Source organism: Orcinus orca, chromosome 1, assembly GCF_937001465.1.
Source record: "Orcinus orca chromosome 1, mOrcOrc1.1, whole genome shotgun sequence".
Lineage (NCBI taxonomy): Eukaryota > Metazoa > Chordata > Mammalia > Artiodactyla > Delphinidae > Orcinus > Orcinus orca.
The window spans coordinates 20,626,395-20,642,274 of record NC_064559.1 but is presented as its reverse complement, the minus strand read 5'-3'; the positions used below and the strand labels follow the sequence as shown (position 1 = coordinate 20,642,274).

At 33.7% G+C, this 15,880-nt stretch overlaps 1 long non-coding RNA gene and 1 pseudogene across 2 annotated transcripts in view; both read right to left on the bottom strand.

Annotated features, from left to right (window-relative positions):
* The window catches only part of LOC125964201 (uncharacterized), a 343,736-nt gene that overhangs the window by 13,341 nt on the left and 314,515 nt on the right, over window positions 1-15,880 (bottom strand). The gene's annotated exons all lie outside the window — the stretch shown is intronic.
* On the bottom strand, window positions 9,132-10,155 carry LOC101270343 (metalloreductase STEAP2-like; annotated as a pseudogene).

The window sequence follows — 15,880 nt, the reverse complement described above, 5'->3', positions numbered from 1 at the left end:
ATATCAGATGTCAATAAATGTTTTTTAATGAATGAACAGATTAATGAACAAATGAACCAAATTTCATAATAGACTTTGTTACTACACTGTTGTCTAAATATTATTTCTTCAAATACATAAAAGGAACAACCAGAAAAAATATACCTATGATATCTACTTCATAAATCACTAGAAAACATAAATATCTAAAAGAGAAACATCATAAAATAGAAAAAACAAAGTAATCCCAACAAAAATAATAATAATGAGGCAGCAGGCAAAACAAATATTTTGACTGGGGCAACTTTGATTTTCATAAGTTGTTAAAACGTAAGTCAATTATTTAAACTGTACTAAAAATTGGTCACAAAGTATGCACAAAGATTATTTGAGAAACAATAGCCATGCCAACAAACCAAAACATACCCCCAAATTTTGGGTGGAAATATTAATGTCAGAAAAAGTAAAGACCAGAGCAAGTCAATGTTGGATCAAGATCTCTTTTGAGAAACAAGGGGTGAAATGATTGATGCACTGCAATTAAAGCTGACTGTACTAAATTATTTCATATCCAGGTTTGACATGGATTTCCACAAGCAAAATAACAGAGACACTGGAATCATATTTGTCACTTTATTAGTACACTGTAGAAAATGGGGAATTCACTTAAATCATATCACAGCTTTTTAGCAGTTCTTCATTTTCCTATTTAGCAACACTGGTATAGATTTAAGCTTAATAACTGTAAGGTTAACAAAAGCCTTGTAATTTGCATTATGGACAAAACGATAATAGAGGTTTACAATATAAGAACGTTATTTTTTTCCACATCTTTACTGGAGTATAAATGTTTTACAATGTTGTGTTAGTTCCTGCTGTACAACAAAGTGAATCAGCTATATATACATATATCCCCGTATCTCCTCCCTCTTGTGTCTCCCTCCCACCCTCCCTATCCCATCCCTCTAGGTGGTCACAAAGCATGGATTGATCTCCTTGTGCTATGCAGCAGCTTCCCACTAGCCATCCATTTTACATTTGGTAGTGTATATATGTCAATGCTACTCTCTCACTTCATCATGTTATTTTCTTGAATGCCAAATTGTTACAAAATTTCTTTCATAAGACTTGTACATTTTTACTTTATGTTTGTATACAATGTATTTTCCATTTTTTACAATTATCATCGAAGAAACAAAACTGTAACAATTTATATATATGTATACATACATATATATATTTACACACACACCTATATACATATAATTATATGCTTGATTTTGTGGAAATAAGATAGATTTTTAAAGGTATTTTTTTATTTTATTTTTTTTTTGCGGTACGCAGGCCTCTCACTTCTGTGGCCTCTCCCGTTGCGGAGCACAGGCTCTGGATGCGCAGGCTCAGTGGCCATGGCTCACGGGCCCAGCCGCTCCGCGGCATGTGGGATCTTCCCGGACTGGGGCACAAACCCGTGTCCCCTGCATCAGCAGGCGGACTCTCAACCACTGTGCCACCAGGGAAGCCCTAAAGGTATTTTTGATAAATATTTGAGTAGTGTATACCAAACTGACACAAGTTGTTGAAAAAATAGGATCAATACTTATTTCTACCTCTCAGCTCATTGAGTCAACTCTTTTTTGTTGCTGTTCAATGTTTCTCATTTTTGTACCTACTAAACATTAAGCAAACTCTTAAAAATTGAGACAAAAACCTAAGTGCCTTCATATTTCAGTATTTTTCTTGACAAAAGATAATTTAGCGGTACAGCAGTGTCTCCTCTGGCACATAGGCTAGTGGGATTTACAACAGAAGATTCCTAACTTTCATAGGCTGCTTACTTCAGATCAGTCAGTGATTTTGTTTTCCTGTTACAAGTTTTCCTCAGTGATATTGTACAGGAGCATCTCACTGCTTCAAAATTACTGAGGAAAGAAACTTAACCCTATTTTAAGACTCTGGAAGAAGCCTGTAGTTTTTCTTCACTTCAAGTGCAAGTCAAGAAGAGTTTTTGTATGTGAATCATTATTAAATCTGTACTTTTTCAAAGAGAAGAAGAGGATCTATTTTCTTTTCACTCTTAAGTGTAAAAGATTTGAAAAATTCTGTTATCAAACACTAGAGAGCAAACTTTCCAAAGTGTAAAAATTTTGATGCTAATCTCTTTTACTGCCTTCCAAATTTTACATACTAAACAGGGAAATCAATTCCTTACTGCTCAAGGGTTACTTCTAAATTGAATAGCAATAAACCCCTGTGGAACTAACAAAATAATTTTATGTCACTGTTCTTTTAGACATATAGACTATCTATTTTCTTCTTTAAATAATGGAAATGCTAATAAATTTTCCCTGGATTTACTTTAGCTTTGCAAGTGATCAGTTTGAGGGCCTCCCACAACTAAAATAGCTATGTGGTTCTTTAAAATTTTAGCATTTTCCTTAGTTTCTGAAATAATGTAGTATATGTAATAGTTCTTCCTGAATGAGAAATGATCTAATCTCAAAATCCTTTACTAATAACGTAGTCTATGTGCTCAATCCTCTACTAGTAATGCAGTCTCTATGAACTCAAAGAGAAAATGCTATTTTATATCATACTGCATAGTACTTATTAAGTATAATGAATAAATTATATAGTTATGATTTATACATATTTAGTTTATTTATAAATATATTCATATCCTCTTTTTAAGGTAATTACTATATTGTATTATTTTCCTGTAACAAGCTGAAGGTTGATGAGCAATCAGACCCTGCTGAACTGCCAGTTACTGCAATAACATTTAAACAACAAACTTTCTCTCAGAAACAGAATTTAATAGTAACAATCAACATAAACTGAAATGACAACATATTAAGATCCAAATATTATTTTTTTAAAAAACTGAAGAGTTAATTCTTTAGACAAAATTTGCCCTCTAAATTTGGCTTTTGCGGTAATAATGGCTCCAATAAAAATAACAAAAGAAGTTATAAGTAAAATATGACATAGATTGAATAAAGAATCAATCAACCAGATTTAATTTTATTTTTAACTGAAAAAATTCATGCCAAAAATGTGTCAATGAAATAGGAATCAATAAATCACATAAATGGAATTTTGCTAGAAAGGAGTTTTTCAACAAATGTATATCAATATCAAAAACCATAATTCACAAAGAGTCATGTACCACAATGTTCACCGCAGCACTATTTACAATAGCCAGGACATGGAAGTAACCTAAGTGTTCATCGACAGATGAATGGATAAAGAAGATGTGGCACATATACACAATGGAATGTTACTCAGCCATAAAAAGAAACGAAATTGAGTTATTTGTAGTGAGGTGGATGGACCTAGAGTCTGTCATACAGAGTGACTCACTGGTCTTTGGCACAGGTGACCAAACTGGCTGTTCCAGAAACAGAGACTGCGTAGATCAACATTTGAGAGACCGCAAAGATGTGCAACATAAAAACCCGAACTAGCAACCAACCAACCAAACACAAAACACATACAATTGAAAGAACCAGGCATAGATGTGTAACATCTCTTGGACTTTGTTTTATTCAAAACAACACCACAAAACATAGACCTACTCACAAAAACTCTCCTCATTAAAGTTACCATCCCCTATCGTTTTGGGTGTAAACTACTAGTGCCCTTTGAAAATATTAGCATATGTGTTATTTTTTTAAATGAAAAGTATAATATATAGAGTCATGAGTTTCTACTTATTCTGCACAAATGATTTGTTAATATGTTTTACAACATGGTTTCTATATCAATACGTATAGATCTGTCTCACAAATTGCTTTTGCAATTAATTTTATTTCCTGTTAAGGCAGACCTTCATTAGTCTTCCTAACTGATTTTTAATTAAACATTTTATTTTGGAATAATTATAGATTCACATGCATTTGTAAGAAATAAGACACAGATATCCCTACCATTGACACAGTTTTCCCCAAAGGTAACATCTTTCAGTAACTCTGTGGCTACTGTTTTATAGCCATACACACCTCACTTCCTTCCTGCCCCTACTCCCGCCTTAGGCCCTGGCAAACTGTAATCTCCTCTCCATTCTACAATTTCATCATTTCAAGAAATGTTATGGATAAATGGAATAACACAGTATGTAACGATGCAGAATTATTAGTTTTAATGCAGCATAATTCTATGGAGTTTATTAGGAGTTTTGTATGTATCAGATTGTTGAAGGTCTGCATTTACCAGTTTGTTTACCCATTCATTTGTTGAAGTGATTCCAGATTTTGGCTATTACAAATAAATGTGCTATGAATATGTATGAAATATTTTTGTGTGAATATAAGTTTTCATTTACCTGTGATAAATGTGCAATGGCCAAATCATATGACAGTTACGTGTTCAGTTTTTTTTAAGAAACTGTCCAGTTGTCTTCCACAGCGGCTATTCCCATGTACAATATGAAAATGATCCAATTTCTCTGCATCCTGACCTGCATTTTGTATCACTTTAAAAAAACATTAGCCATTCTGATAAGAAAGTTGTGTAGTTATATTTAATTGTGCTTTTAATTTGTATTTCTTTGAATGGCTGATGGTGAATTTCTTCCAAGTGTTTACTTGCCATGTGCACAGACTTGTGATTGTTAATTTTACGTATCAACTTGACTAAGCCATGGTACCAAGATATTTGATCAAAGACCAGTTTAGGTAACACTGAAGGTATTTTTACATGAGATTAAAATTTAAATCAGTAGACTCTGAAAGAAGCAAATTACCCTTCACAATGTGGATGGACCTCTTCCACTTCGCTGAAGTTTAAAGAAAAGTGAGGTCTCTTGAGGAAGACAGGATTCTGCCTCCAGAACGACTTTGGACCCCAGTTGTAATAATATCAACCTCTTCCCTGGATCTCCAGTCTGCCAGTCTGCCCTGCAGATTGTGTCTGCACTTGTCAGGCCCCAGAATCACACGAGACAATTCCTTACAATAGTTCTCATTCTCTCTGTCTCTCTCTGTCTCTCTCCCCTCTCTCTCTCTCTCTCTTCCTCTCATATACACATACTACTGTTTCTATTTCTCTGGAGAACCCTGAGTAATACAGTTCTCCTCAGTGACATATCTGTATTCTGCCCATTTCCTAATCATTCAACTGTTGAGTTTTTAATGTATCCTATAAACAATTTGCTGTAGAATTGTAGTTTGCAACATTTTCCCCAGGATGTAACTTGTCTTATCATCTATCTAGCAGGATATTGTGCTATTTTATTGATGAAATCCAACTTATCAAAACAACGACAACAACAAAACCCAAACTCTTAACCCAGAATTCCATATCTAGTAAAACTACCCTTCATATGAAGACAAAATAAAACCTTCTGTAGATAAATAAAACCTTCTGTAGATAAATAAAACATGAGTAAGTTTCCAGCCATCAGAGCTGAACTGCAAATAACAGTAAATAGGTAATTTGAGATAAATTCGACCAAATAGAACGTTAGGTGTAGGAAGAAATGAAGGGCATGCAAAACTGTAAATATAACCCTGTGTTGTGTTGTCTTTAATGTACATAGATGTAATATACATGAAAACTATTGCACAAAGGATGAGGGTACTTAATTGTACATATCTGTAGCAAGACTTTTACATTTTAAGTACTAGATCAAGGGGGACTGTAAAAGGTTAAGGGCACATTTTAAAAAATTTATTTCTTATATTAAAGTATTGTTGATTTAGAATATCATATTCATTTCAGGTATAATATAGTGATCCAATATTTTTTATAGATTTTACTCCATTTAAAGTTATTATAAAATATTGGCTATATTCCAAGGATTAATTCTTTAATCCCTAGAGAAATAACTAAAAAGTGTAAAGAGGTATAGGTAAAAAGTCAATAGAATAAATAAACTAGAATAGTTTTTCAAAAACCAGTAGATAACTCAAGAAAGAACCCAACAGTAGGACAAGAAGGATCAGTAGAGAGGATTGGGGAAGTAGCAAGTAGTAAGATAGAACTCAGTCAAACAATTTATATTAATTTTGTTTACAATTAATGATCTAAATATTCCAAGTGAGAGGAAGTTAGGTTGAATTCAAAACAAGACCAAAGCATATGCTCTCTACAGGGTCATAATTTGAATTTAAAACACTGATAGAATAAAAGAAAATGATGGAAAGAGATTTATCAAACAACAGTAAATGTAAGAAAATGGTAGGGTTATAAAAATAGTGGAAATATTAAGTATCAAGACAAAGACTATCACAGAAGATGATAAAAGTTTCAAATGTCAGGAAGATATAAATTCCTGGTGATTTACATGATAACAGAATTTTTAAAATAAATAAATCAAAAGCTCACAGAAATTAAAGCAATAGGGTTAAATCCAAAAGCATAGTTGGAGATTTTGACAAACATCTCTCTGGAATTGATAACTAGACAAAAAGCAGTAACGATTTGGAAGGTATAAAAACAGTCAGTAAATTACCCTGACTGGTTTTACAAAATGCTATACCTAATAATTACAGAATATTTATTCTTCACTCAGACTTTTCATCAAAATAAGCCATATGCACCAGTCTCAATAGTTTCAAAGACAGAAATATTAAAAAGTATATTCTGACCATACTGGTCTTAAAATAATAATTAATTATAAAAGGCATTTAGAAATGTCCCATATATTTGGAAATTTTAAAAATCATTTGTAAAGAACTCATGGATTAAAAAAAAGTAATCACAGGGGTAATTATAAAATATTTTGAAATTAATTATGTTAAAATCTCAATGTATCTAAATCTGTGGAATAGAATTAAAGCAGTGATTAGAGAGAAACTTATAAATGCTCATATTTTAAAAGAGTAGAAATAAATCATCTGTCATAAAAAGTAAAAGGAAGTTGAGTAATTTATATCTGATGCAATTAGTAAGAAGGATAATAATAGTGATAAGAGCACAAATAAAAGAGAAAGTGGAACAGTAATAGTAGAATTAACAAAGAACAGGTACATTAACAAGATGATGTGAAAGAAAGAGAAGGAGCAAGTGAGAGGATAAAAATTACCTACATCAGAAATGAAAGAAAGAATATCAATACTGATCATCCCACAGACAATAAAAGGTAAAAAAGATTTTCATGTACAACCCTATGCCAAGAAATTGGACCATCTCCCTGAAAAATCACAACTTACCACACTTGTCACAGAATTGCCGTCTCCCAATTAAAGAAGTTAAATTTGTTAGAAACATGACTACAACGAAAACTCGAGACCCATATGCTTTCACAGCTGAGTTCTCTCAAACATGTTTGGAAGAACTGATAGCAACCATATACTATATCTTTCATAAAATAGAGAAGAAGAAAAATTCCAAACTTAGGGAGGCAGAATAACACTGATATGAAAACAAGAATATTAAGGGTTGAATTGCATCCCACAAAAGGTATGCTGAAGTCCTAACTCCTAGTACCTTTGAATGTGACCTAATTTGGAAACAGGGTCTTTGCAGGTGTAATCAAGTTAGTCTGAGGTTATACTGATTAGGATGGTCCTTAATCCACAGGACTTGTCTCCCTATAAGAAGAGGAGAAGACACAGACTCATGAAGAGAGAAGACCACGTGATCAGGGAGGCAGCAATGGAAGACCAATGGAGAGTCACGAGCACTTGAGTCAGAAACGTCAATCATTTCACTGTGAAATTTAATCTTTATTAAATACTAATGGTGATGAAATGGCAACAGTAGAGGAGGAGAGGGTGAAAACATATAGACACAGAGTATCAATAGTAAAAGTTCTCTGAAAATGGAGGAGTCCAAGAGATGCAGGTTAGTATAATTATGATGACAATAACTAGCATTTATTGAAAACTTTATATATGCTTAACACTGTATAAACAAGCAGCAAAATCATTAAAACGTTCAATGAGGCCACTTTATTTTGCACAAATTAACAAATAATTAGGTAATGAACTAATAAAACCAACAAATAGCTGTTGGTTTTTGGTCATGGTGAATTCATTCAAATTCGTGTACTTTCATTCCTTGAAATGTCTGGAATCAAAACATTTCTAAAGCTGTATTTGACCAAAAAAATACATTAATTGAGATTTATTTCAGTTTGTTCAAATATTAAAAATCGATTTAAATTTTTTTGGGGGGAATCATAAATGAAATCTATTTTCATACTATCATAAGATCCTTTAAAAGTTTTTCCCAGTGGTATCATATATGTAAAGTATAAACAGCTACAACAGGGTAAAAAGCATCCTGTATTTTAGTTTTTACAAATTCTACAGGAAGAGGCAGGAGAGTGGAAGAATGTATAAGTTGAAGTTACTTATATTTTTGAGTCCTTGTTTCTTCTTGAAAGTGATGCCAAAATATTATAAATTTCTCAAAAGACCATTTTATAATAAGGAATTCTTGTATTTACCTATAAAAATCCAGTGTCAGATACGTAATCTCTTGTACTGAACATCAGAAAGACGAGATGTATGTCAGACAGTACCTGTGATGGTGAGGATGAATGGAAAAAAGTCTCTTGGGTTTTTTGTCGTCAGTTATTTCCAAGTTTTTCTTAGTTGTATCTGACAGTGTTATAAATCCATTCATCTTGTTAAAGCTTTTGTGGAAACTAACTTGTTAAAACTACCACTTGACTTTGATAAGTAAAAGGGTAGTATTGCTTTATAACAGCCTTTTATTTCAAAACATGATGCACTTTGTCAATTTTTGAATAATGACTTTGTGGTCTTGGATTTATGATTAATTCATCATATTCATTGACAGGTTATTGTATTTTGGAGGTGCAGAGATGTCCATGATATTCTGAGCTGCTGTAATTGATCTAAACTTCTTAAAGGGAAAGAAAAAATATTCTTTTGATAAAATGCAATGTTAAAAAATATAGTCACTCTATGGTGACTGGCCCCCCCCTTTTTTTTTTTTTTACTTCTCTGCTTTTATTCTGCAAAGAAAGGGATAGTAGCAGCTTTTACTCTAAATGATTTTGAATTAGCCACATAATTCTTATGCAGAAACATTATTTGAAGAATAATTCTTTCCCCTCCCTAAATATACCAAAATTTCTATTACAAGGTATGTAAAATTTTACAGTATTTTAAATCTTATGTTTTACAAATTATACTAATCAAGTATTTTACTAGCATCAGATAAATATCAAGTACGTCCTAAACCTGCTGATAAACCATGTTGAGAAACAAGTATCTCTCTGGACTTCTCACTGGTAAACAGAGGCTGTAGGCAACATGGACTGAAGCGAAGAAAAAGCTTAGTATCCAAGCAGTTTTCTACCTGTAACCAGGCCTCCAACCAAGGTGGAAATCTCCTATACTTGGTGCCTTAATAAAGCTGATAAGCAGCTGCCAGGAGACCTGTCAGGTAGACCAGGGACAGCAAAGTAATGGCAACTATAGGCAAGGTTTTATTCACAATCTCAATAGGAATCTTGTAAAAGTCACTCTGCTGGTTTCTAGCCTATGGATGAATCACACCTCGGACAAAAGAATAACGAAAGAAAAACGTGGCCAGGCTACCACCACTGGCCCTCTCCGGAGAGTAAACAGTCGCAGGGGTAAATTTTCAATCTCCCTAGCTGATGATAATGATCCCAAGTCAATGGGAATTAAATTCAACTGACCGGCAAGTTCAATAACCTGCTGTCAAGCTTGAATGTTGTTGCTGCACAGATAAACCTGCCGGCTGGCAGCCTTAGGTCCTAACTGAAGTGCCCAAGCTGAGACAACATTAAATCCTTTCACAATCAAGGAGTCCAGGAATAATGAAGCCAAATATTCCACATTGGATTCTGGGTATTGGTTTATCCTCATGTTATTGCTCACATCAATCAAGGATTTTACCCTGAGACATAAGCAGATGTCTCAGGTCCCACAGGGAGATGTAATGTTCTCTATGTATGGCAACATATATTATATTTACTTTTATTAGAGCATCTTCATGGTGAGTGACATCTACTACATGAGGAAAAAATTCAGAAGCAAACTTAGGATTTCTGCTTCCGATGACCACATGATAGCCACATCTAATAAGTCAAATGGTCAGGGATTTAGCAAAATCCCCACTTCCAATTACACCTACAGAGACTTTCTTTGCACCTTTGATACCACTTATGCCATTAGGCAAAAACGTTTCGCTAAGGCTCTTGGGGTTTTCCATCATAGAGATCGATTCCATGATACAGACTCTTCCAAGATCACCACGGATATCCTGAGAATCTTGTTCAAACGCAGATTCTGATTCAGTAGGTCTGGAGAGAGGCCCGAGATTCTGCACTTCTGATAAGGTGGTGCCGATGCTACCACGGGCCCCTCTTTGAACAGCAAAGCTCTCCGCGCCCTCTGCGGGGGGCAGAGGTGGGCCTAGCAGCTCCCCTGGAGCAGTGCCGACTCCCCCGGGGCCTCCCCAGGGGCCTCCCAGGGCTCTTCGGCCTAGAGACCCCGCCCCCGGCCCGCGGCTGGCGGCTTCCCCACCTCCGACTGGCCCCTTTCTATAATGCCCCCTGTCAGTCTCTCCCTTCTTCCTGGGTCACATCAGAAAACTAGATGACAGCATTTCAGAAGCGGTCCCACTGCTGCTGCTGCTGCCACTCAGAGGATGTGAAAAATGTACAGCCAGTAGTTTGGCTCAAGCAGCGGGAGGTAAAGGGTGCATTTTCAATGCAGTGATGAGGCAACAACAAACTTTATAGCAGATGAAATGACTATTTTATGGACATGCAATGGAAAAAAGTAATATTTAAGGGGGAAAGATAAAACAAGACAGAGAAAGCGACAGTATTAAAAGAATGGAATCAAGCACAAAGACAATTTCTGTGGCTGAAAAACTTGACAAGCAATTCAGGAAATATCTGGAAAGTCCCATCCCTGGAAGCATTGCTCTATAGCTGTGTTCTCCTCTCTTGCTGCTGTGGTCATCAGTTTTAGAAAACAGTTCTTTGTGAATATTTTTATGTTCCCTACCAACTAGTTCCTGCCCCACTGGGTGACATTCTAAACTGGCCTCTGTACAAGGAGGGCAAGGAGATACCAAAGAAAGAGGCAGACCACTCCAAATTGGTAGGTGGCAATTTAATAAGCAAGGGGAACTTACATACTTGTCTTGAGCAGCTTCAGGATGAGTAGATCTCCACACCCATCTGTCAGAATCTTAAATGTTCATACAGAGGCCTTAACAGGGTTTGGTCATTTACTATACTGTCCTAATTAGGGACCTAATTAAACTTAAAAGTTTTTGCACAGCAAAGGAAACAATAAACAAAATGAAAAGACAACCTAAGAAGGGGAGAAAATATTTGCAAATGATGCTACCAACAAGGGATTAATTTCCAAAAATATTAACAGCTCATATAGCTCAATATCAAAAAAACAAACAACCCAATCAAAAAATGGACAGAAGACCTAAATAGACATTTCTCCAAGAATACATACAGATGGACAAAAGGCACATGAAAAGATGCTCAAAATCGATAATTATTACATAAATACAAATCAAAACTATGATGAGCTATCACCTCACACCAGTCAAATGGCCATCATCAAAAAGTCTACAAATAATAAATGCTGGAGAGGCTGTGGAGAAAAGGGAACCCTCCTACACTGTTGGTGGGAATGTAAATTGGTACAGCCACTATGGAGAACAGTATGGAGGTTCCTTAAAAAACTAGAAATAGAATTATCATATGAACCAGCAATCCCACTCCTGGTCTTATATCCTGAAAAGATGAAAACTCTAATTTGAAAAGATACATCACCCCAATGTTCATAGCAGCACTATTTACAATAGCCAAGATGTGAAAGCCACCTAAATATCCATCGACAAAGGAATGGATAAAGAAGATGTGGTACATATACAGAATGTAATAGAATATTACTCAGCCATAAAAAAGAATGAAATAATACCATTTGCAGCAATATGGATGAACCTAGAGATTATCATACTAAGTGAAGTAAGTCATACAGAGAAAGACAAATATATGATAGCAATCATATGTGGAGTCTAAAAAAAATGATACAAATGAACTTACTGACAAAACAGAAACAGACTCACAGACATAGAAAACAAACTAATGGTTACCAAAGGGGAAAGGGGGGGAAATAAATTAGGAGTTTGGGATTAACATATACATACTTTATACATAAAATATATAAATGACAAGGACCTACTCTATAGCACAGGGAACTACATTCAATATCTTTTAATAACCTATAATGGAAAAGAATCTGAAAAATTATATATATATATATATATATATATATATATATGAATCATCTTGCTGTACACCTGAAACTTACCGAACATACTAAATCAACTATACTTCAATTTGTAGAAAAAGTTCATATAGAGGCCCTAACGGGGTTTGGTCATGTATTACATGGTCTAGATGATCCCAATGCCTTACTCTCTCAAGGCTGTGTCCTTGAAACAGTCCCTAGTGTGGGAATGGTGGGAAGAAGGTACATTCCAAGATAGTGGATAGGGTGAGAAGCCTCCTATTGCCTGGGTCCAACTAGTGGGTCAACTGCCAGTCACAGCATTTCAGTGACCTCCTCCAACAGTTGTTCACTCTTAGACCTGAAATTTATGTTACAGTATGATCTAGTAGCTTAAGGTAACCTCCGAAACCACCTTATGTCTCATTTCTATGGCTGAGGTAACACCAATCACTTTGCCTTGTGTGTGCTTCACCCATTTTCATCCAATCAACTCCCACTCAGCCTCTAGGATTCAGCCCGCCTGTCCCTCCAGAGGTCTTCTGAGGCCAGATTTCAGTGTTCTTATTTCTGACTCCAGAACATAATATTATTTTACTAATTACACAAATTTTACTGTATACATACAAATAATTTTACTATATGCATTTTTTAAAGTTGCTCTTGCTTATTGAACTCCACTTCCCTACAAAACCTCCTTGTTGAATTTACAGTACTTAGCACATTTCCTAGAACAAGGTAGCATTCCATAAGTATTTGTGAATTCACCATTTAAACTAAATAGCCTATTACGAGCAATTTTACGAATGAATACACTTACTAAAATTCAAACTCAAATGATTGAATGTAGTTACATTACATTTTTTCTCTTTTCATTTTATAACAGGCAAGCAAATACACCTAATCACCGTGGAGATCTCTAGTTAGATTGTGACTTCATTTCAGAGAACTGCAGTCATCACTTGAATGTGTTCAGTACACCTCTAAAAGACATATACTTGCTATTAAGTTAGAAGCATTTGATCTCAGAAAATGCAAAGACTACTGTGAAAGTCATTTGTAAGAACGGTTCAAACTGCCCAAAACATATTTCAAGTATATTTGCTTTCATAAGACCTGTCAAACTCTACATGGATTATATTTTACTTATTACAAGTATTTTTCATAGTAGAAATATGATTGTAAAGGAGATTTCATTGTAATTATTTTAATTTTATCTTATACACATAATGTGTCTATGTACTTATATGTTATAGTAATAAAGCACACAATGTGATATGTACTACATATACATCTCAGGAAAAGCTATGCTTCTGAAGTAGGCCGATTATTCTATTCCCTGTGACTGAATATGACTCTGAATATATTCTATGATTAGCTATCCATTTCTTATTATGTGAAAATAGAAGACTAAACTTGGATCTAAGATGGAAAATACAACCCATAGGCTGAAATTTTATTATAACAAATATAAGATGCCTTAGTTTAATCGGTAATATGACAACAAGTGTTTTCAGATAAATAGCTAGGTACAAGTACTGGGGTATAAAAGTGAGTTAGATACAAAGGTGAAAATGAGAAGAAGTTCACGATTTGTGGAAAAGGTAAAGCTGAAAATGACTACAATACTATATGATTTATGCTACCATTAAATTAAATGAGGGGTGATACTTGCTGTAGAATGGATGAGCTAGAAAATTCTATTTTGCCTGAAATTCACTATGGGCAAGACCTGATAAAGTCATATTCATCTCCAGATAAGTCATATTTATTCAAGTTGTACCTTCTCTCCAAAATCAAATCCTTTTTGGCTGTATTAAGTGTTCCTATTTTTTCTAGGTTGAATTAAGTCTTCTTAATTTTTCCTAAGCTTTTCAAGTATCAGTTAGACCAAGGTATAGTAATTTTGTAATAGATTTTAGTTACAAGCCTGTCTCTTTCACCAGATAAAAGATTGGCTGGGTAATATCAGAGTATTATATATTGTGCATGCTCTATTTCCATTACTCAGCACAGTATTAGGGTTTTTTCACAATGTTCTCAGAATAATTTCAAATCTTTAGGATTGAGAAATTAATAAAGATTCCTAGTCTCCTAAAATTTTCTTACAATTATTGTCACAAATTATAAATTACCGCAAAATCCGCAACACAGCATTGACTCTTGATTGTCTGAAGAACAAATTATACTCAGCGTTGAAACATAAGTTTTAAAAAAAATCCTACAACTAACCAGAAATCATCTATGACAAACACTTTATAAAGATTTCCATTGAGTTTTTCACAGAAAAACTACCAAATCTCCTAGGATGTGATTAGACAAAAGTAGAAATACCACTTCCAAAGCTAAACTAGTTTATACAATTAAGTTCTAAGAAAAAGTAGAAGAAATTGTTATCCTGAAAAATATTTTTCTTATTATTATGTTTCATCACATATAAATTTTTTCTTTTTTGGAAATTATTTTTTAAGGAATAAATGTAGGTGTCTTTTTTCTAAAATATCACATATAATTTATTTCAATTTTTTTCTTTTTATATCTATCCAAATTTTATCCTAAATTACTAAGACATTGTGAGAGTCAGATTTGTTTATCTAAATATTAATGTTTTTGTTGTTAATGAATTCTCATTTCCATTCTTATAATTTTAATAATCTTCTCAAGATCATAATGCAAAACTATTCATTTTAACTTACTCAGCCTATGTATTTATTGACATTTTACTTTCATACTGAATCCTTTCTTTCTATTTATCCTATATTTGCATATATAATGCTTAAATTATATATCAAAACTTTTATTTATACCTATACCTTTGAAGCATAATGCATGTGGATGAACAAGTCAGATTAAAGAAAGCACTGTAAATGTACTGTCTTGATCATGTAAGAGTTAATAATTTCACATTGTTATATGTTATTTATGATATGTACTTATTTACAGGGCATCAAAAATAAGCTTGACTATTCTCTAAAAACACAGTGGAAGGTAATAAAGCATTTTCCACTAGATTTTGATTTTATCAGAATGTAAGCTATTTTAGAAAAAGGTCCTGATTAAAGCTCTTATATTAGATTGTTCAAGTATTCTTGCAAAAACTGTAATGCTGGTTTGTCAAGGAGATTCTTATCTTTCAAGAGCCAAGAATGTTGATAATTGAATTCTTACTTAGGACCAAAAGCAAAAACTGGAAAACAAACTATGCGAGAAAAATTCTCTAACTATACATGGTATAAACAACCCTGAGGGATGGAAATTATCCTCTCTATATTCTAGTTGAATTATAAATAAAATTGTGTATCACAATATTTACAGTATCTTCAGCCAGATTCACTGCTTTTTTGTTTATACTACCTGAGCATTCTGTGTACGCTCTGTATATTTATGACAGAACCCAATTTATGTGTTTAGTTCCTCAGCTGTGTTTTTGCATCATAATTACAAATAAGGTTTAATATTTAGCAAATTTGCTTAATAAATGTAAAAACAAACAAAAAAAAACCCTAAAGCTATACAACTGTATAGAAATTAAATTTCTGAATGTTAGCATTTGGTTTGAAAATTTCTTAAAGGAAGCATTAAAGAAATTTATAATTTACCAAATTATTTGATACATATGTTCTTATTTAGTGAAAGTTTCATATTGGTAACAGAAACATGTAGAAATGATCAATAATCATTTATGCTAC